This window comes from Lagopus muta, chromosome 1 (genome assembly GCF_023343835.1).
Source record: "Lagopus muta isolate bLagMut1 chromosome 1, bLagMut1 primary, whole genome shotgun sequence".
Lineage (NCBI taxonomy): Eukaryota > Metazoa > Chordata > Aves > Galliformes > Phasianidae > Lagopus > Lagopus muta.
In genome coordinates, this window is record NC_064433.1 from 133,643,116 (window position 1) to 133,667,287 (window position 24,172).

Genomic DNA, 24,172 nt, shown 5'->3' on the forward strand with positions numbered 1-24,172 from the left:
ATTTACGAACAGGCTCCATTCTGCCCCCTTGTTTCTCTGAACACTGTGCTCAACTTCCCTTTCTTGGATGTTGCACTGTGTTGATCACTGCCCTGCCTCTGCAAATCCTATTTGAAAATCTCATTTGCAGCATAACTGACAACAAAGGCATTACATGGTGTATGCCCTGCATATTCTGCAGTCTACTCCTTGCCTTTGCAAGTTATTTCCAACTTCCTCTGAAAATGCTGTGTGATCAGTTGATGATCTTTTTTTATTTATTAATAGCCTATAAAATTAAGTGTGTAATCAAAGAATGAATCCTCTCCTGAAAGTGCAAGGTAGGATGAATTAGATCAGTGGTACAAAAGCAGATGTTCTTTACTGCAATAGACCTTTCTTTGGATACTCTGGGAAGAAGGGACCTAAACAAAACACTAAATTGAAGAGGATTCAAAGGTGCAATCACTACCAGCCACTGCAAGCAAGAGAAATCCCCTTTAAATAGATATTTTCTCTGCATTTGTTTCCAAACTGTAATTCTGATGTATGATTAAAAAAAAAAAAAAAAAAAGGAAAAAAAGAAGAAAAAAAAAAGATTTGATATTTCAGCCTCTCAGGGCAGCTTCCGAATAATTACATGCAAAATGATCTATTATATATTTATTGAAAATAGTATTGCTGAGAACAAATGTGCGTTTTATTCAGAAAGGTCATTTTCTTAAAAACATCCATTGTAGCTGAATCACTGACATCCAGGGGTTCTTGCCATACACACAGCACAGATTTTTTTGATTATGTAGATTTTTTTTTTCTATTGCAGTTTCATATGCAAAGCATGCATCAGCCACATCCATGCTATCTCCTAAAGCAGTCATTCTGAAACCCAATCTGGGGACAGTGCAGACTAAATAAAATTTCATTTTGATTTGGCCTCCCGCTGAGAATGGGACTGCTTTGTTTCAGCCGACAGAACCAGCAAGCCAGAAAGGTATGTCCTGTTTTGCATGGCTGATGGTGTGACTTGAGGATCACAATCAGGCCGTTCATGCTCTCAGGGCTCGGCATCTCATCCACATCCTGTACTGTCTTTCTCCTTTCCTTTCCATTTGCTTTCCTTCTGTGCCGCCTGCCGTCTACCTGCAGGGCAAAGCTATGGCAGACCCTAACACTATTGTTTACTTTGGCATATGTTTAATAGCTGCACGGCTGTTTAAGGGTTTAAGGGTAGGGTTTTCCTTTTTTTTTTTTTTTTTTTTTTTCCTTCCCTTCTCTTCCCCTGCCTTTGTTTTTTCCCTTCCTTACCCACATTCACTTTCCTTATTTTCTAGGTGTTGAATACACAAATACTGACTTAACGGACAATTATGTAAGTACTGCTTGCAACGATTCAGAGATTTTACTAGGAGATTTGTAATGCAGAATTTTATTGTAAATACGAGGAAACCTTTTACAGCTTTGGAAGACTTCAGTTTTCATAGCCCTTCAGAGCTGTTTAGGCAGAGAAGCAGTCACCATTATAGTTAGCAGAGAGAGAAAAAAAAAAAGAAAGAAAAACACTCTTGGGAAGGGGGCTGGCTGCTTTGCCATCTTCACATGCTTTACACTTACAGCTGCAATGTTTGGCCAGGGGAATATCAGTAAATATTGCTCTGCCTAAGCATTAGCATTTATCCCAAAGCCAGTCTGCATTCCAGGAGAGGCTATGTGCTACTCGTTGCTGCTGCCCCATCTTTGAGAGGAGGGGCTGGCACTCGGGGGAATGACCACCGCTTTATCCTCTGAGGCAGCTTCGGGACAGAGCAGCAGGACGTCTGCAAGATGCCTCCTCACATCCCTAACATACTGCTCAAAAGTGTGCCTCATCAAAGAAACAGTTCCTTGTCTGTCATTATTTGGGGGGGGGGGGGGGGAGGGAAGGTCAGGGGTTGTCACGTGAAATAAAATTAACATAAAATTTACTTCAGACGAAGGGCAAATTTTTTATTATTATAGTTATTTTGATCACCATATGTTTTTATATGGACGATGGCCTTTTTTCTTACTGGTGTGGAATACAATTGTAACACCAAAGAAAATCTTGACCCTTCTGTCTTCAGACTTCTACAAAAAGAAAATGAAAAATATCTATCATATTATATAGAGCACTAACAATAAATGATTATTTATGCCTTCAAGGTGACTTAAAATGCAACGTTTTTATTCTGTGTTAAAATTAAGCAGGTTGCTCAGAAAAATCTTAAGGAAGTACATGGTTATGATGCTCTCTGCTCAGCTAAGCAATTTTATTTCTTGCTATTATATGATTACTCCAACTCCATGGCTTCCGTCTTATAACTTGATTCCTATTCTGATTTCCTGAGGTCATGGGCCCATGTCATAACTGTGTGGGTTTTCTTGAAGCAGAGGACTGGGACGTGGCAGTTCACTTTCTTGCTGTCTTACTTAGTTAAAATAATAATAAGAATTATTAATAACAACAATAATAGAAACGTGGCAGGTTGGGGGTGTGAATGCTCATCCAATAAAAGTTTGGAGTAAAAGAGAAGTAAACAGAAGATGGCTGTCTGGCCTCCCTTACATCAGGATAGGCCAAGGCCAAGTTTCAGGCACCATAGGCACCTCATTGAACTGTCGTGAACTCCAGCAGGTTTCTCAGGACAAGGGATGGGGACAGGATGTAGCCCTGGACATCTTGTTGTTTGAAGATGTTTACAAAAAGAAATGCACCTTGAGGAAACTTTAAAGAAGCTTTTTATAGTGATGACGCATTCTCTTTAAGAAAATCTGAGGCAGTAAGAAAGTTACAAAGAGACTATACTTGTAAAAAAACAAGAACTACAGCTTATTAAATGGATACAGCCAGAAAATGATGAGCTATGTGTTTTTCTTCAGTATCTCTAATCCTCCTGTTACACCCCTCAGGTATCTTTGGGATGTTTTCCAAGTTATCAACTCCTTATTGTAATCAGAGCTTATAAAAACAAGTTTCAAGTTCACATTTACCATAATTTCATTTTAACAGTTATGTGTAAGTTTTAAAAGGAACAGAACTCTGGATACAGTGCTACAGTGTACCCAGAGTATTCTAATTCCCTTATGTCAGAACTCACAGCCCTAGCAGGCTTCTGGTTGCACAAAGAATATTCTATATTATGTCAATACCTGTATTTTTTTTTTACTATGAAATAAATAGACATAGATCACTTGAAAATAGATGACATTTTTACATAAAATATTGGAGGAAATTAATAGAAGTGTTTTCCAGATATTTTGCCATGTGGTTTCTTTTTTTGTTGTTTTTTTTTTGTTTGTTTTAGTTTGGTTTTTGCTTGTTTTTTTTTTTTTAAGAGAATGTTTTTGTTACACTAAGGGAAAATAATCTAAGCTCCAGAATGTGTTCTCTGTTCTGGATTCTATTAATTACACACCTGCTGTATACAAGCAGAAATTAACACAAATATTATTCCCGTGGTCTTAGAAGATCAGAGTTCTTTTTTCATAGATTGGTCTATTAGATCTATGCCTTGTGGTCATTTTCTGGATCAGTAAAAGAACAGGGAATGGATTTTGGAAGTTTGTTTTGCATTTATCACTCCTACAGAAGGAAAACTGTAAAAATATTAGGCCAAAGTTCATAAAGAAAGACCTCATTCTTAGATAGTTTTATAAGGCTGCACTCAGTGGACACAGCAGTGTTTCTCTTTACTTATATTTATGTCTTTAAGATAGGAAAAAGAACCAAAATCCCAAATCAGCTATCTCTAGCACTCTGTAATTGCAAAAAAGCCCAGGGTACTGGTGCATGTAAGATATTTACATAAGTATTTCTTTTTTAATATAAATAACTTTATTATTCTCAGTTCTTTGACATTGCTTGCACATTTTATGCTTTACCTGAATGAGGTGATGTGACTGAGATAAGTCAGATCTCTCCAGAATCCTATGGAAGAAAGCAGATCACCTCCAACTCAAAATATATGGAAAATCAGGAACTAGATTAATGTACTCAAGAGACTTACTGATAATTTTATATATGCAAATGCTTGTATGTATGTGTGCATGTGTAAATGCACAATATGGTGTCAGTATATACACATATGCATACATGTATGTATGGATATATATGTAGAACACTGTCAGTGGGTGCATGAGTTATACAGGGACAGATACAGTTATTGTGACCACATGGTGAGAACCTGTATGATCAGTGCATTTGTTGATCTCTAGCCATTTGAAAATTCACTGCAATTGATACCAAACAATTGAAACACTTCAAATTCATAGTCGCCTGATGTTTATATCTGCCTAAAACTTGCTGAGGTCAATAGGATCCCAGCCATGGAGATCCGACTGCAATATGAGGGCCTAAAGAGTTGGCAGTAGCCCCATGTCCAAGCCAAGACAGACTAATCAAAAAAACTTTGGAAAAAAAGTGGCAGAAATCTGTCATAGGGTTGAACTTGGGATCTGCCAGCAGAATTAGGAGACAACTTGTTGTTTCATTCAAACTTCTTGTACTGATTATCTTACTTTGTATGCCTGGTTTCACTAATACCAATAAAAGAGCCTGAGAAATTCATAGCAGATACTATAAAATTACATATCAAAGGGCAATTGATTAGAAGCAGATAATATAAAATTGTGTATCAAAGGAAAGCAATAATCTCCAGTCAGAAAGTATAAGCACAGGTACCCATTGTGCTCACATTCTGAAAGAGGCAAGGTATAGAGTTGCTTTGGTTTGGAATATTTATACACAGTAATTTAAAAAAAAAAAAAAAGAGAGAGAAATGTTTATCACAGACTTCTTGTTCAAGTTCACTGGAGCAACAGTGTCCTATAAAAATGAATGCCATCACATAAACTTTCATTTGATAATGTTTCAAGCTTTCAGAAAGTTGCCTTTCTTGACCACAAAAAGAAATTTATGTTTTTCTCAGCTTTTTCTCTACCCTAGAGATATATTCTTCCTATAATTCTTGTTTCAAAACAAAGTATAATAAAACAATCTAAGAAACGGATCAAAGACAAACTGAATAGTCTATTGTTTATGCTATGTGTACATATATAACTATTAAATATACAGGCATGTACAATCTAGCAGAAAATCTACCACTGAGATGAAGTTATCAGAACAAAGCTTGATCCACTTCTGAGAAGTACAGTTTGAGATGCGTTCAATTTCAGAAGAAATTTGAAGTCTTTATAATCCACGAGTTGAAAGATTTTCTCAGAATAACATGCAATTTGTCCTCCTATGTGTCAGGGCATTGCAAATTTGTTAAAATTTTAATGATTATATTGCAGAAAGAGATAATGTGTATTGAAGAAAGATTTTCATCTACAAAATATGCGGTGGGTGGAAGAAATTACTATGGGGTGAATGGTGAATATCTAATGAATATTATATGGCACAGAAATGGACTACAGATTAATAAAAGCCTCCCCTCCTTCATTAAGTGTTCTTTACCCTATAGGGGTGGGGAAGGTTAGGTTATAGAAGCATTATGTCCTCACAATAAAAATACGTTTAGTCTCCTAGCATCTACTGCAATTGGATATTCATTATATATAATTTTCTTTATTTTTGCAACCCTTTCCCTCTACCAGCTGTCTAACAAAGGCAAGCATGAAACATTCTGAATATAAACTTTTGGAATCATTTGCATTCAATGGGAAAATTCCACTAGTAAATAGTATTTGTTAATTTTTTCTAGTGATGGACAAATCTCAGAAGGTTCTGATGAGTGTTTAATGCAAGTTCAAAAATATCAGTGTTTGTCTACAGTGTTTTGAAAACCCTTCCCTGTAGCCATTGTGCCCAGAATCCTCCAAATAATCAATTTTATTTTTTGTTCTTTTTTTTATTATTATTCTTTTAAGACTTCTAACTTTTTTTCTGTCCCCTTCCTGTGATTTCTTTACTTTACCAGACAAAGTAATGTCTCCTCATGGGTGACAGGTTACTCTTCAGAGGAAATTAATTCCCTTTACCTTCTCTAACCTATGTTTCTTTTAGGAGTAACCCAGAAAATCTTCTTGTTGTAAAGAGCAGCTACAGGAGGTACTAGGAAACATTATATTCTACAGATTTTCTTTTTCTCTTCTCTCTCATCTGCATTAAAATTTTCCTGGACACTTATATTATTTTTTGGTGTGGAAGTAATAAAGTGAGATTCCTACACTTTGAAATAGGAACAAGATTTGTAGTCTTGTGGGAAGATTTATGGTGTCCTCTCAATGTCATATTATGGGAACACCAAAGTGAGTTGAAATAAGTAACATTAAAAGAATAAGAAGAAGAAGAAAAAAGGAAAAGTCTAAAAAAGATCCACCAGTATTCCAATTCTGTTGGCCATACTGTAAGTAGCAAATAGATTTTCATCTAATAAAACTACTTTTGAGTAGGCTGGTGGGAAAAGTGAGAAGAGGATCTAATTTTTGTGATTCATCTCTCTTTTGTTTTATTTTATTTTCAGAGATTCGGTTAAGATCCCAATTTGCACTTTAGGGAGGTAAGATGAAAAGACTAAAAGCTGTTTCAATAGGATCATCTGAAAGAGCAAAATAGATCTGGGTGTTATCAGGTTAACAGTGATAACTCACCTTAAGGTCCCTAAAAATAGAAGTGAAAGAAGCAAAGAAGCACATCAGTACTGCAGAGCAAGGGGCCAGAACAAAATTCTGAAGATCCCCATAATTAACTGGCAGAGGGTCAGATGAACACTTATTAAAATGCAACAAAGCACAACGGGGTGTCTCAAAGATGGAGTTTCAATCTTAATGGTGAATTTATTGGTTTTGTCAGTTCCAGCCAGGTCTGCCATGTTATTTTAATGAGTACTTTTCGCTACATATTTCCTTTGAGAATTTTGAGAAAACGTTTATGGGAAGAGTTAAGAGTGGTTTGTAGACAATTCAGAGGGCACACCTCCTTAGGAAGTACATGGTAATGTCTGAAGGCATATTTGTATATGATATTTGAATGCTGTGAGAAAAAATGCATCAATTTTCCTTTCAGTTTCAAAGGCAATGGTAAGTCTTTATTAAGAAACAGTGTTCTCCCAGTCCAATACCCATTCACTACTCTAATGCTGCTAAATACTCTATATTGTCAACCTGCCTTTTTATAGCATCAATACAATGCTCTTAAGCAGCTTCTGTCAGATAATTTTTTTGAGGATCGATATTTCACTTCACAAGTTACCCATACCTACTCTCATCTCACCACAACACAAAACCTGTGTTCCAGTCAGCAAATGTAGAAAAACCATCTCTAGAAAAAAATGTAAAAGCTTTCTTGGCCATAAACATTGCTTGTTAGCACAAAGAGAAATATGTTTAAAAGCATAGACTCCATCTAATTCTACCTCACTTTCCACCAGACTTATTTGGATGATATGCTTTATTTACATCTTAAAATCTGTTGCCAGAACTAGTTGATCAAAAATCACTGAAAAATAGGGGGAAATGTGGCTACCTCTGAGAAGCTTGTGGAATTTGGAGGAGTTAGGAGAAAGGTAGGACAGGATGAGGATGAATACTTTCTCAGCTTCAACAGCAAAGAGAAAGGTGAACCCCCTTTCCTAACACATCTGTTGTATGTGATGTATTAATACATAATAAAAGCTTAGTAAATTTTGTGGATGCAGTATAATCCGGAGTATATTATTACATCAGTGCTTGCAGATTTTTTCTCATACAGTAACGTGTTGGCAACATAGGTGAATATTATGAGTAGGTGATCTGGCTGAAGTCATCAAGTACATTGTTTTATAGTGATGTAAGTTTGTTAGTGCGATTTCTTTTCCCTAGTTGCATTTTTAAGTACACTAACATTTAGCTGTTAACATGTGGGAGGGGTTTTTTGGTTTCTTTCTTGCTTTAGTAAGATTATGGCATATTGGATTTTGTAATTCCTTCATAAATTATTTTAAGTTTTCTTTGCATATGTGCATACCCACACACATATTTACCACTTGGAGGACAAGTTAGATAAAGCAGAAGTGTAATATCACACCTTCCCTCTCTCAGATGAAGGACCGGCCGTCAGCAGGTTCCCACAGTGCTGTGTGATCTCCAGAACACAAAGAATAAAATGCTGTAAAGGCAACTGCCAATAATGTGGCATCAAATCCTCATAGCTGCATGACTCTGTTCTCTTACAGTAGTTGTTTATACAAACAGCAGCACTGTAGTGCACTGTCAAACAGGACCCAAGTGCTCTGAATGATTTCAGAAGAAGAAGCCTTCCCAATTTATTATACTACAAGGAATTCAAGCCAATTCTGCTCCTTCACATGCAGCCACAACCCAGTGTGGTGTTTTCTACCAGGAAAAGCGGGGGTTCTATTTTTTTTTGCTAAAACTGACTGGTTTTGTTTCAGTGAAAGAGCAAGAGAATTAAGAAAAGAGGAAAAGAGAGAAATAGTTATGAGAAGGACTCCAAGGTAAAGCAGAAACCAAACTCCTTGGTTCCCAGTACTGATTATGCAGGTAAAATAAAGAGCTGGAGATGGGAATCTTTTAGCACCAGTTTCTCATGTGATCAAGGAACATCATTTTGTGCATTTCAATAGAATAGCATCAAAGAAATACTGCACTGATGTCAGCTGCTGCCAAAGGCAGTTCTACAGGGCCACTGTATATGCAAGCAGAACTCGTGGAACTTATCATTTGCTCAATATTTCCAGGTATTCACAATTCAGTTAGAGCAATGAGCTACCATCTGAATATCCTAGATAAACAACCACTCCCAGTGCACAAGCTACCTGTGTGTTGCATGAGCAGTCAATTCAGTGATCCTAGACCAACTGGTTACACTATGGGAGACTTCCTACAGTCAAGGACACAGTAGCTTGGCTTCTCTGATTTCCTAAACAAATCATAACAGTCTTACGAGGAGAATATGAGTCTTAGCATGAGCTAATACATGTGGCAGGTGCATGGGACTAAAACTGAGTCCCAGATGACTTCTGGTGATCCATAAGCTCTACATGCTCTCTTTCTCATGGCTCCTTTCCAGTCCTATAGCCTCAGCTTCATCCTGCAAAAGAACTCAAGTCACTGCTTATCTTTCAGGCAACAGTTCATATCAGTTTAAAAGAGTCCAATCCTGCATGTCTTATTTGTGTGTCAGCATTCTGTTCTGCCACTTGTAATGTAGCCTCAGCCTTTTGTCACCAGGTTCAGAGCATAGACTGCAGGGTGGACTTTCAATAACTAATTTGTCATAGGATTATTCCATCATTTTCATCATGTAAGTGTTTCCCTGCCATTATTGACACAATCCCCCAAAACCACCTACTTGTCCAACTTAAGATGGGACACTTTTCCATACAGAAAAAAATAGGACAGAACTACCTCCTTTGAGGGTTCAAACTCCTCCGGGAGCATGAATTCACCATCATCCTGACCCTTCTACCATCTGTGTAGTCTGCAGAGAGCTCTTTTCCAACAGTTATTTGTGAGTGGAGGGAGAACAATTCTGGTAAAGTCATTCTGAAGGCTTGGCTACCACAGAGGAAAATTTCCAGGGAGAAATTCATTTCCTGGTTGTCTTCCTGTCGGTAGACCAAGATTCCTTCAGCTGTTGGCTATTGCCTTCCCATGTTGAAACACAGATGAATTTTTTTGGAAGATTTTTCAAGTTTGCTCTTCATTAATGGCTTCCGTGCATGAAGTCTCTAGCTCTCACACAAACTAATTACTTTTCGCTGTTGATACAAACTAGATGATAAAACCTAAAATCAGGTGAAGCAGGACTCTCTTCATCAGTTAGTCCAAGTAAAAGTCAGGACACTGAGCTTGTCTGACATATATCTGCCAGACTTGTTCTCAGAATCTCCCAGTAGTAGAGATCCCGCAGTCTCACCAGGTGAGGTAAGCATTCTTCTCAAGTGCTTAGCTTTTACCACAATTACAGGGTTTTTTTTTTTACATCTAACCTGAATCCCTCTTGCTGTGATTCAAGGCTATTACTTCTTGTCCTATCCACATTGGGCTTGTCATACAGATTATTCTCATTCTTTTACATCTCTCTCAGCTGCTATCAGTTCTCTCACAGTTTTCTTTACTTTTAGGCAGAATAACTACATTGCCTTCATCCTTCTTTCACAGGTCTTATTTTCCAATCATTTTCATTGTTCTCTGTTGACCCTTGCTCTCCAATTCATCCACATTTGTTTTTAAGGTCAGTGGTCAAAAAGCAGACATAATACATTACTGGAAGCCTTACTAGCACCAAGCAGAACTCAGATCATGTGTTTGTTATTTCTTCTCTAAGAAAATGAGATATTTTTTTGAGATTAGTGATGTTTTGTTTTGTTTTGTTTTGTTTTTAAAGTTGTTCTTTTTGTTTGTTTGTTTGTTTGTTTGCATATTCTTTTCTGGCTCTAAAGCCATGTAACAGCAGTTGGATTTTCAATATACTGCTCAAGAGACTAAGGAATGACTTTTTAGCATTTCTAACATTTTAAAATACTCTTTTAAACATTTTTTGCAGAACTTTGTCATCATTAGTCTTTGCAATACAATTGTAAGGCAGAGAAGGGTTATTGTCTCCAACTGTCTCCTTGCTGTAAGACTGAAAAATGTACTTTGTGCATTTTGAAGACAAAAAGCACCATTGCATTATTCTGCATAGGATTCTGCAGTGTATTTGAAAACTCCTTCCACTATAAATGATTATTCAGTGAGTTCTGCAGGTTTCCAAGCCAAGTCTCTCTTCTTAAGGGCTCTCAAAGTTGCTTAACTGTAAGCTCATAGGATTAGCATTTTGTACATTTCTGCATTTTTCATTTAAGTACCTAAGTTTTGGTCATTCCTATGCTCCAGAGCATTTTGCCAAGTGCTTTTATCCCTCTTGGGACAGTTGGTCAAGAAGAAAAGCAGGATGGCAGCTGGGGAAGATAGGACCAGAAAAAAACCTGAGAAGGAGGTTTCAAGTGGAAGGAGAGAGACTCTTACTTTGAGCAGAAGCATTCATCTCTACACTCTATACCCATGCAACATGGATTTTTTCCAAGTTTTCTTACTTCACAGTGTTCTACCTAATGTCAGCAAACATCTGAACCCACTTAAATATGAATCTTACTCCCCCCTTGTGGTTGCTCCACAAAAAATAAATGGTGACAATCTGCTATTGCCAGTAAATTCCCTGTAATTCAAGTAGCAGAGGTCTTGGTTATCCAAGAGGATATCAGCAATATCTGTCCAAGCAGAGGATATCAGACCCCAAAGGGCACATGGAATCAGGATGGTTCTGCATGAGCTCACTCATCCCATGCCTGTTTTCTTCCTCCTTTTTATTTTTTAGAACTTTACGTAGCCCTCTTGCTTCTGTGTATCATATTTATGGATATCTACTACAAAATCCAATGTGGCATCAATTTTCAACACTTCTAGGGTTTTTGTGCATGATGCAATCCAGTGCTCCAGTGACGTGTTCTCATGTGACATAAATCGAAATTACAGGGGGTCAAAATGCATCACAACAGGTGCACTACAATGTTTTAACTGTTTTGTTTGTTTGTTTGTTTGTTTGTTTTGGTTTTGTTTTGTTTTGTTTTGTTTTAAGAAAAATCAAGTCAGGATCAAGAGCAATGGTAGAGATTAAATTAGTTCCGCAAATCCTTTCAGGCAGAGCATCTGGAAAGAGAGTGTTTTTACTGTGTGCAAAGGGGATGCAAATGCATTTGTGTAGTGTAAACCACATATATTTTTGTCTTTCATGTGTGGTGATAAAAGTAGTTTTCGTACCAGTAAAACATGTTTCATTAATACAATGTTTAAATAATTAAATACAGCAACTCTGGAGGCGATGGCTAAGATAAAAGTTTGTAGGCAATCCATTATTGTGATCAGACAGTACTTCTTAAAACCCATGGAGATCCAATTTAGTAATTTAACTTCTGAAGTCAGTTGTTTAATAAACTATTACATTTTAATATAGTTTTGTTCTTGTCAAAGGGAATGATTCATTTCCCCTCTGTCAATTGTTCCAGCTGAAGTTATTAATCGTTCCAAGGTTGAGGGGGTGCTGGGTTCCTGTTTGAATATCATTATCATGCTGTTCCCACTCCCCACTCTCTAGATGTTGTCACTGTAACGTTATGTGTGTGATCTGTACCAGTTATAATTTTGCAGGGAGAGGGACTGCCATCATTTGAGTCTTCAATACTGCTGTGTTTCGTTAGATATAATTCTGTTGGTACAGAGTAAGAAACTCGTTAAAGGGGATATATAATTAGTTGTAGTAGGATTAAATGAATATTAGTATAATAATGGATGTCCCAGAAAGAAAGCTGGCAAAACCATTAAAGAGAGGGAATATAATAGCAGACAAACTAAACATTTCTTCTGCTGCTATCCAAGCTCATTATAGCTTTAAAGAAATTTGCTTGTTGTAGTTTCAAAATATTCTTCTTGTTCATTTTCCTTTATTTAAAAAGCTTTTAAAAGAAACATCTTCTTAAAAATCAAAAGTCTGTGTTTCTTTGCATTTGTCTGATCATGTAATATTGGGGTGTGAGTTAATACTCTTTCTTCAGTTCTTTCACAAATTGCTGCCAGTTGATAAAATACTGTTAAAGACAGGCTTAGTAATCATTCTCCATATGTCCATCCATTACTGGTAATAGCTGAGGATGGTGGAGATTTCTGTGCTATTTCCATACAGCAACACAAAGGATGGCAGTACCTGCTATGACTTCAGCATGTCACTGCAACTCACCTACTGTGGAGAATGTCTTTGCAATGTGATGGGTCTGTGAAGATTAGGGAACTAGGGCCTTTCCATGAGTGTTTGCTTGTTGCCAGCCTTGATGACATGTGGGATTACTTATGGCTGAGTCCTTTGCCACAGCACTTATAGTTCTAAGATAAAAAGCATGCACCACATTCCCTACAGCTTCAACTGAAGAGATGGAAATTGGCATTATTTGAAATTCAAGGAGTTTTTACTGTACACAGGAATAATCCAAATGTGGAATGGGATTTGTTATTAACTGTAAATCCCCTTTCCCCTAAGAAAACCAGAGTAAATGCAGGAAATAAGCTCCCACTTATATACCATAGAGACAATACTTCATTGTCACTTATATTTTAAAGTCACAAGTGAAAAGTAAATGGAAAGTGGGAGCAAATATCAAGGTGCTAATGGGATTCATCCTTCCACAGTGCAGTCAAAAGGAATTTTTGTAGTTTACTTGCAGCCAATGAGAGAAGCCTTACATACACAGTGTATTTGATGGTGTATTTTTTAAAACATCTCCACCTTTTTATTGCTATTAGTTCTGCAAATTCACACTGATTTACACTTTACATTACAATATTTGAAGAAACTTTTGAATACTCCTTTAAATGTACACATACAAAAATCCCCTAAATCAATTCAAAGATGCATTATTGTTATTATCATTATTAGGTATTTTCAAGGCACATAAGATTTAATAAACTAAGTGCTGTATCCAGAATTTCCTTATAGATGCTTTATAAATGTTGCTGCATCTGGCTTAACTCCAGTTAAGTTAATCAAGTTTCCCCTCACAGAGGAGCTTTTCCAGTGTTCTGTACAAACTTTCAGGAAAATACTAAAATTCTTTCCTTGCATGTATTTCTTTTCCTTTCATCACACTTAGAATGATCTATGCTGTAGCTTGCCTGGGGTCCCACTGAGCTGAAACCACTCTAGCTATCTCTGCATTCCAACGCAGAATCTACTGTAGACATATTGTATATTAACAAACATGTATAGCAGTTCAGTTCTCCTTAAATGTGGTCCACAGCACTGCCTGTTCTACTCTTCCGTAATTTACGTTCAATTGATTGTCATTTTCATTGACAGTAAATGAAATTCACATTTTTTGCTTCAGGCAAAGTGGCATCTTTAAGAATCTGCACCAGTTACCAAATAGCACCCATCCTACACTGATATTTTTCTCTGTCTTGGTCACCATCATACAAACAGTTTGACCCAGAAGACATTCCTTCCAGCTTCAAAATCTCATGCACCAGAATTATACTGAATCACACTGACCATCCAGGAATATTTGTCAATACCATAACTACCTAGTTTTGCACAGGTTTATCTTTCTTTCTGCTTCCATGAGTCTGCCTTTGAAAGTCACATGCAAGCTGTTGCGTGTTGCAAAGAGGACAAACCAGAGTGAAAAAAATTCTCTCTATTAACATTTCTTTGCTTATTATACTCTGTAAGCTCTATGGAGATAGTTTTTATATAGGAATGCAAGTGCTGGGAAAAGTTGTAAGGGCTGCTCCAAAAGTAACACTTCCTATTTTATTATAATGGCTCACAATGTCAGAGGCGGATGTTGGTTGGATGGCAGTAGATGTTGAACCCTCCTGCCAAATTCCATTACATTTTGTTGTCATGTGGCAGATGGCAGCAGAGGGGCAGTCTGACATGGTGGCATCTGACATGGAAGTGCATATGAAGCAAAGGTGTGTCAGTGCAGAAGAAACTGTGCCCACTGACATTCATCAATGCTTGCTGAACAATGAATGTGAGCACAGTGTGTTTCATCAGTGGTGACAGTAATGTTAGCCACATTCCAGATAGCCATGCAGGTTTTAATGAGTGTAGTACAAAAGCACATGTCCATCACTGGCGAAAACACATAGCTAACGGTGGTAACTATGTTGAAAAGTGCTGTTTTGTAGCTGAGAATTGTCTCTATCAAATAGTGTTATTATGCTCTTTGTATCTCTTATTGTTTCCACGGAAAAAAAATAGGAGGCATTACTTTCAGAGAAAACTACAAAATTTTCTACCAACATGGTTGTCTTATTATAAACATCTCCATTTTTCAAATTCATATTAGATATGTACCTGTAAATTTTCTCAAAATACTATTTCTTGCATGAATAATTCTGGGAGTACTGGCTTTATGTACAAGAACAAAAGCTTTCTTGTTTTCCACAAAGAGGAGGTATAAAAAACAGTGGTGTTCTTGATATCAATGCATCACTTTTAGCATTATGGTAGCTTAAGCATAGGTATAATAGAAGCATCAGATAAAATAATAATACTCAAATGTTGTTTGCAAAGTTGAGCTTGTAAATGTCAAAGGTGATTTGAAGTGGACAAGAGTGAGTCTTAACAAATCAACTAGGGACTGCTGGCAATTGTTTCTGCTCTCGGTTCTTATTGAAACTAATATTGGACAAATTGAAAGAGTGATTGCCTTAGAGCCTTCACAATGTCTTCACCAATCTGTTGCCCATTTCCATAAAAAATGGGAGTGAAAATGGCAGCTGACTTCTTTTGACCTCTCTCAATTTCACTGTGGCTCCTTTTGGAAGACTGAAAAAGTACTTTTTCAGGCAGACCATTATCTGCCATAGCAAGTTAGTTGGCAGAGGAATTGAAAAACATCAGTCAAATAATGTGTTTAAGCCTTGTCTTTCTGTATGCGTTATGATTTGAAAGGTAGGAAACTAGCAAAAAATAAAAGCCACAACTTGCAAGTAGATGAACAAGGGAAGTTACTGCCTTCACCAGACATTTTATTCTGTTATTTCAAACTCTTCTGCCCCTGTGTCCTCATTATGTGATTGCCAGTGTCACTACAGTTAAGAAGCTACCTGGAGAGCCTGTAGTTCTCTGCAACTTCTTACTTTACTGTTTTCTACCCTTCTGGAATTATAGATCAGTAACTGATTAGACACACTTTTATTACTAACTCATTCCCTTTCTATGGAGTATCTTTCCTTAGATTCATGAAAGTGTGATCACTTTGACTCCATAAAGTAGTTCCAGAAACACTTCCATCATTAAGATATATTTTTCTTCTTAGAAATCTGCAGTATCATTAAAGATACTTTTCTCTACAAAAACCAAGACCTGTCACCCATGCGTATCAGAGGTATATAGACACTTTGTTTCCCTCAGCTTCCTCTGTAATAAGTGATAGAGCTTCGTATCCCATGAAGGCAGGCCCAGCTTACCTGCTTCGGGATTTACACTTTTCTCTTATAGCAGGAGTTTTAGAGAAATACTGTCCTAGCAGACACTCACCTTTTTAATACTTGATATTAAGTAGAGCCATAAAAATAAATGTATCAGAACCCTAGCTTATGCTGCAGATAGTTTGACCTAACAATACTTGGTTTTATCCAGTAAATACCTGATGGCATCAGGTGACAGCTTGGAGTTTATTTCCATCTCTGCTGTTTTCTATTAATCAAGCTGATTCTTTCTACTGACTCAAACCTAAGCCATCAAGGCTACTACAGTCTACATTTCCATCTCACATCTTCCATGATATATCCTTTACTTTTTTTCCAAGTTAGCTGTGCATTCATATGATTTCACGCAACTAATTTTAGTTATTGCTCTACTTGAGTTTCTAGTTGTAGCCTTCTCTGACTGCCGTGTAGTCCAGTAGTCTCTTCTTGCCTTTGAGAAGTTGGTATCTTTCATTCTCACTTACAGAATCAAGGCACTGTTCAAAGATAATAATCATTTCACCTGGAAAAATAATCAAACCCTTTTGACTAACATAGGCAGTTACTAAGGGTGCTACTTGCCTTAGTTTCATGGTTAGAAGTGCCTAGATGGTGTTAAAATTTCATTTGCCTCTGAACATATCCTTTCCATACTTTCCTGTTGTAAGGCTTTAAAAAGACATATTGTTTGCTTTTGGGATACCTTGACTAGAGAATTCAGATAAAAATTCAAGGTTAGTCTGCTGTTACTGAAAGTAAGTTTTATTTGTATTGAGTTCTGAGTTGTTAAATGTAAAATGGGATATATGCATAGTTTTTCAATAACAAGAAGCCATGTTCCTTTTGTATGAGTGAAAAGAAACAATTTAGACTTCAGAAAATTCTTCTCAGTTTCCACCTTCTTCTTTTGTGAGGAATGACTGTTTTAATTAAGAGAAGAATTACCAGATTTATTCGGACAGAGTATCACAACAATCTGGTTTCTATCAGCAATGATAAGACAGTACTAGGGAAGAAACTGTGTGAACAATAAAGACCCCAAGAAGCAGAAATGGAAATGCATTGGAAATGCATTGGCGATAAATTACTGACTGACCATGTTGTAAAGTTATAATGCTACAGCAGTATGTCAGCTTGCTACAGAGCTATCCTGTTTTTTAATGGAATTAACAAGCAGCTACCATCTTACTGTAAAATGCTCTCCAGTAATTTGCAACTCAGTTAGGTGATGTGATGATGCAACACCATTCATCTGATTCCTGCTTTAAGAAAAGATGATTTTTCTGTCACTGTAAAGATTAAAGGTACATAACTTTGCTTACAGGGTTCAAAATTTGGCCATTTTGTCATTTGGTCAAATTTTGTCATTATTGTGCAACTCTTTATTGACTGATCATTTTCATTTTACGTCATTTTTAAAATAACTTTGGTCTGTAGGACTTTAGGATTCTTAGGGCAACTACTGAGGGATAATATAACCAGGTAAGTAGATTCCAACTAACAGTTCTTTGATGTTGCTTATCTACAGAGCTTGCAGACTGAATATAATTACTTTGCTCACAGACTCCCTCTTATCACAGAATCATAAGATAATCAGGAATGGAAAAGACCTTCAGGATAACCAAGTCCAACCATCAGCCTTACCAGCTGAGTCCCATCACAAACCATGTCCCTTAGTGTAATATTCACGCAGCTCTTAAATACCTGCAGGGGTGGGGATTCCACAACTTCCCTGGGCAACTAATATCAATGTTTGACCACATTCTCCTTGAAGAAATTCTTCCTAATGTCCAATTCAAAGCCTCTCTAGCACACCTCAAGAATTTTATTTTATCTGAAACTAATTTTTTATGTTGATATTCTTCCCTCCAAAGATTTATTTGCATTCATAGAGAAAGACACATTATATTTATATAAGACATGAAGTGCATAATGGTGAGGATAAAATGTGACTCCATTAGCTACTGCAGGCAGCTGAACTGACCAAATTGCTTGCCTTCTAGGACAGTTGCTTTCTGTTCCTTTGCAGGTGCTGAGGAAGTTAAAATATCGTGGTTCACCTGTTAGGAAGACAAGGCATTCAATTTCAAAATCCACAGCCCTAGCATGAAATCAGAATAAAAGTGCATTGTGGTAGACAGCAGCATGGGAGGTAGAGCTCAGTCTGATTGGAAAGTGAGCCATCTCTATGAAAGTATTAGCCATGACCTACTGTCCTCTTCTTCAATTTGCAGCTCTTTGGTCCAGTGGGTTTGCAGTCTCCAGTGTCATAAATTTATGCACGGGTATTTCTTCTCTCTCGACTCTGCCCTGGTGAGACCACATTTAGAAACCTGTCTCCAGTTCTCAGGTCCCCAGTTCAAAAAAACAGGGATGTCCTAGAAGGAGTTGAGCAGAGAGCCACAAAGACACTGGAGCATCTCCTGTAGGAGGAAAGGCTGCATAACCTGGGTCTGTTCAGGCTGGGGAACAGAAGGCTGAGTGGGGATCCAATTAATTCTAAATGGAAGCAAATGGGTGAGGCCAGACTCTTCTAGGTAGGACAAGTAGTAATGGTCTAAAATGTGAACATAGGAAATTCCATATTAGCATGCAGAAGCACTTCTTTATTGTAAAGGTGACGGAGCACTGGAACGGGTTGCCCAGAGAGGTTGTGGAGTATCTTTGGCAGGGGGATTTAACTCAATAATCTCTTGAGGTCTGTGATTCTGTGATTCTGTGACCTGAGCAATCCGTTCTTTAAAACTCATTTTTTACGATTCTCCCTTTGATCTGAAGAAAGTGGCTAATGGTGAGCAGTAAGAAACTGTGATCACCAATCTGATGCAGGAGACAGGGGCAAGATAAGTTTCTGTGTGCTGCTCCCCACATGCATATTGAGAGTCAGCATGTATTATCATGCCCACCCCACTTATGGACACCAACAGTGCAGACATGGGACTTCCCTACTGCTTGCCTGCAGAAGTTATGACTTACCTCAGGCACAGCTTTGATTACTTTATTTTGGAGTACTTTGTGGGCGACCGGCTCTTTTCCAAAACGCCTTTCTCACCCAGAGATCTCGCCTTTCCAGACATGCCACCCTTCTTTTCTCTATTTTCAGAATATTCCTTTTCTGGTGTTCAGTGGCAGTGCAGCCCTGAATCTGACCTTTATAAAAGACTAGGAAAAGGTAAAAATTACTTCGTTTTGCTCTGTTCTTTATGTGCCTTTGTGATTTCTAAAGAAATAACAGCCACCAAGCTTTCGCACTTTCATCTTTGTTTTATTTTTAACTTTGGCAACAGCAAATCTTGATAGCTTCCCCCCTTTCTCATGAAAGTTTTCTAGAGAACTTTGCAACTGGCAATATTCAGAGCCGTTTCCTAAAAGGCTGATTGAGCCTTTTTCTCATGTATTTGTCAGGAATTGAAGTCCCAGAAGTGCTAATGGCAGTAAAACAACTTTTAAATAGTGTGATTTAAATGTTCCTCCTGTCATTAAATAGCTTCCAATCTGTTGTCCCTTTTGATGTCATCATCCAACCAGTTCTCCAGAATACTAGGGACTTAATCTAGGGAGAGCATGAAAATCAGTTCCTGCAAAATAAATGGTACTGAAGAAAAGAATTTTTTAGGATTTATTTATATGTGTAAATAACAGATAGCAAATGAGTGTATTATAAATATAGTTTTATATATATACGAATTCCACCTTTAAGTTCTTATATAATCTGTTGTTTGCTAATGTGAATGAAGAGGGCATTTTAGTATTGTGCTTAATAGCAGTCTGGTTATCAGAATTCCAAGCCTTTTTTCTGGTTGTTTTTTTTTTTTCTTTATTTACACATGTAAGCACAATATCAAATCCTATGCAAAATTCTGTAGATCTGAATTAAACTTCCAACTTACCAGTCACGTTAACTTTAAATATGACTTCTTTTCCTTGCAAAGTTTTACTTTTAAAATATTTATATAAAATAGCAATTAGAGTACTGTGTCAATCACTGTCCACTGTTTCAACCTGTTAACATTCACTTAGAGCAGCTTATACATTACACTCTCTTCAGACTGTGGAACCACCATGTCCTAGAATGAATACAAACTAGGGATGAAAAGCTTTTTGTTTCAAGTCTTCACAAATGTGGAATCAGTTACCAGTTGATTTAAGAACAATTGGGAGCCTTTCCTGTTTTAAGATGGAACTGAAACAATACTTCATGATGACTAGAAGTTGTTGTAATTGTTTTAATTGATGTTATTTTAGTGTTATCTTGGTTTATTGTTTATTTATATGCATTTGTTTATCACAGGTCATGCTTGAAAATGGGCTGTCATCTCAATTTACATAGACAGCTAACAAATACATGTACGTATGTGTATCAGCTACACTTGTTCATATCTGACAGCAAAGCCATATGTATTCTACATATATTTCTTGCCTTTATGTTTGTGCTATCGATTAAGACATCTGAGTTTGATTTCAGCTTGACTTTTAAGTTTGCAGGACAAACCAAGCAAATATGTATCTAATAATATCAGTCAAATTACTGTTTGGTTCCTAAAGCACAAATCCAGTTAAAGCAAGAGCTTAGCACATGTTGCTGTGCTTTTTAAAGCAGTTCACTCTTTAGTTGTACTCCTGCTTTGTGACTTTAAGTAGCATTAGCATTCAGAAATAATTTTTGCATCTCTAAAGGCAAATGAGGTATTAAAACAATGATAGTATCACTAGTAAGGAAATATCATCTAGCATCAAGTATTTATTATCACAGTTGATAAAGGAATGGCATGTTTAATTTACACTCTGTGACTGGTAAATATCTACATAAGTATTCCTACCTGTCTTTACAAATCCAGCAAGTAAAATAACTGATAGAGAGGAAGAGCAAGTCATTATTTCATCTGTTCCATTTACAAACTCAGAAGTCACAAATGTGCAGCTGGGAAATGTGTTTGTCTCAAAGCTTCAAATCTGTGACATGTTAATTCATAAATAATTGCAGTCACGTGGTCTTCCTCGAGGGCATTCACTCAGTATTCCCAGTATAGTACACTTACTTGTAATAGAAAAGAGTAGAGTGGACAAAAGTGGTTTTCATAAATCAGGTAAAATTGCTCAATAAATCCAAAACATCTTTCATTATTTCAAACAGAAAATGAGCTTAGTAAAATAAGCAACATTTTTTAAATTTGAGTGGTCTTTATAAACTGACAGGTGAGGAAATAAAGGACTGACATGCATTATTTTTGGTTATGGAATCTGTCAGCCAAAGGTCTCACAGCCCTGGCCCAAATATTGTTCTGTGTTACATCTCGTTCTAACCCATGCACCACCTTATATCCAGATACTAAATACTTCAGCTAAACAAGAGCACTTTTCTGCTAGGACAGTCATATGATAGCATCGCTTGTGTCATTGTCTAAATGCAGCTGTTTGCAAAAATACAGGCTTTTTCCCCAAAAAATTGTTTTTGCTACTCTGACTGCAGAGTGAATAACACAGTATGAAAGGAACCTGAAGGAGCCGTTAGGGTCCATTGTGTCAATCCAGCTGCTACACATGCATATTAAGTCCACATTTAAAAATGCTTGTGAAGCTTTTTCTATTTGTTTTGTTTTGCAGTCCATTTCTAAACATTCATACTTATTCCTTTTTCTTTGTCAGAATACCTAAACCATTCTGGACTAGTTCTTGAACAAATTCCAATTTAAATTGAAAACAGTTATACAAGAGCATTTTTTCTTTTTTATTTTTTGGATCAGGTGAACTTTATGGAAAAAAACATGAAAATTGAATGCAAATATATATACATCATTTCCATTAGTTACTAAATATATATATATATTATTTCCATTAGTTACTAAAAAAAAAGTCTCATCATATCTGAGAGCTCATTGTCGAGTTCCAATTGGCATTGGATTTAGTCTTGTGAAAGTAGGAATTAGAATGGAAACCTGACTGACCCTAACTGCAGCTATTATGGTTCAAACCACCACAAATTCCTCTTGATAAGAATGATGTTCTGTTCAAATATCAAATTAATTTGCTGTAGACATATGGTTGTCATCCAGAATTTCATATTTCTAATAATTCACTTGCTAGAATACTTCAATGAATCAATCTTGTGAGTATAGCATAAGTACAGCATCACAAATGAGAATGCCAAATTTAAACTGTTTAGTCTGGGAATTTATTGCTGGCACTGGAATGGTTGTTGGCAAAAGATGTCCGTACAGAGGGTTTGTTCAGCTACTTCATTTCCAGTCTATGTCATTAAGCAGTGGTTTGAGAACACTTACTATTTCAGTGCAGTAGACAACAGAAAAGAAAAATAACCCGCTCCACCCCCTGTTTAATTGTGTGTCTGTACCTTAGAATTTTGGCTTAAATATTAAGCTGATTTGCATTCATAAATTGGGAATTTCATACGTTAATTGGAAAAGTACATCATTAATATAAGCTATAGGGGTTCTTAATTTTTATACTCATCCTAACACTCATTTTGCAGATGCTGATGTGCAGTGTTTTTATCAGGAGTTTTAACATCCTCAGCTACATAAAGAATATCGAGTGAGCAGTTAGCATAGGGCTGTGTTCATGGAAGAGATTTACTTCAGCAACTGGTCTACTTCAAGCAGAGCACACACAGGTTTGGCATGTAAATTGTGCTTTTACTAGTTAATAGAAAGCATGGTGATGAAGGTTTGAAAGGGCTTTCAAAACAAAGACCAAACAAAACCTTGCCCTTAACCTGCAGCACACCACAGAAAGGTGTTGGGCACAACCATCTGCTGCCTGGACCCAAGAGTATCCCTGCAGATGAAAGGTATGAGAGCTTCTGTTTCCAGCTAACACTAAATGCATAACATCTCCAAATGTATAAGGTACATCAGCAGTAACTGAAATCTGGAAGACATGTGTCTACATTTGCTCTTTCAGATGAAGACAGGGATCGTGGATAGGGGAAAATTAACAATAGCAAATAAACTTCTCATTGTACTACACGAGGTCAAAGATTCCTAGAACTACTTACCAGCAAACACGTGCCATGCAGGTCATTTAGCTCAGTCTTTTTCTTTTCCTTCCCTCATAGATTGTATCAGGATTGAATTCATTAAGCTTAGACTATTGCTGATAGATTGATATATGTATTGTCTTAAATTCCTGCAGAGGAGGTGATTTTGGAAAACCATTTGATAGTTTGCTTATGACCTAACCATTTCTTCGCTTGTAGTTTTTTGTAATAGTAACCATATTATATATGTAGCAGAAAAAAAAATAAATCCATTCCTTCTTGTTTTGCTCTCATTGAATAATGAGAATAATTAGTTTTATCTTCTTTGCAACACTCCTTTATGCAGTTACGGAGAACTATTTTAGTCCCTTTTCGTTTCTGTTCTCTGGACAGAACATAGCCCTGTCTCTTAAGCTATCCTTCTCAGCCTTATTTTCAACACCTTTTCTTTCTTTTTTTTTTTTTCTTTTTTTTTTTTTTTTTTAATGCTCTTCTCTTTAGTCTTTCTAATTTGTCTCTATCTTCTGAGTAATGTTGTAGCCCTAACTAAAGGCAGCTCTCTGGAAGAAGACTCAAAAAGAACAGAATAACAACCTTCCTTGTATTATATATGACACTTCAAATAACCAAACCTAGTATAGCATTTCTGTATGCTAGTATGCATATTCTATAACAATGTTGTCTTTTTTATTTTTTCAATATATTGTATATATTATCACTATTATCTCCTTCACTGGAGTCTTCTGGTCTAACTTGCTATATCTGTCACTTCAGTCATTTTATTCTTAAGCTGTTCCATCATCTGCTTTAATTTTCCATATGACCACATAGAGGAGAAAGATGCTGCTTGAAGAATGGCAGGGCATTGTTTGGCAGGTGGTGAGCAATCACACTGTACATCAGTTGTTTTGTAAATATGTCATCATAGAATCATAGAATGGCCTGGGTTGAAAAGGACCACAATGATCATCTGGTTTCAACCCCCTGCTATGTGCAGGCTCACCAACCACCAAACCAGGCTGCCCAAAGCCACATCCAGCCTGGCCTTGAATGTCTCCAGGGATGGGGCCTCCAAGGGTGGGGCATCTGGATATATATATGTATATAACCATCATAACTATTATTTCTATTATTTTTATCTTCCTTTCCTTTTTTTTTTTTTTTTTTTTTTTTTTTTTTTGATCTCAATCCACCAGTTCTACTTGTTTGGTTTTTGGTTGCTTT

General features: G+C 36.7%; 1 long non-coding RNA gene across 5 annotated transcripts in view; it reads left to right on the forward strand.

The window, feature by feature from the left end:
• Positions 1 to 822: 822 nt before the first annotated feature.
• LOC125701535 (uncharacterized) overlaps positions 823 to 24,172 on the forward strand; it is a 156,519-nt gene continuing 133,169 nt past the window's right edge. For all 5 annotated transcript variants that reach the window (XR_007380278.1, XR_007380279.1, XR_007380280.1 and 2 more), the window contains exons 1-2: positions 823 to 970; positions 1,311 to 1,348. This is a non-coding gene — a long non-coding RNA (uncharacterized LOC125701535). The remainder of the gene's footprint in view (positions 971 to 1,310; positions 1,349 to 24,172) is intronic.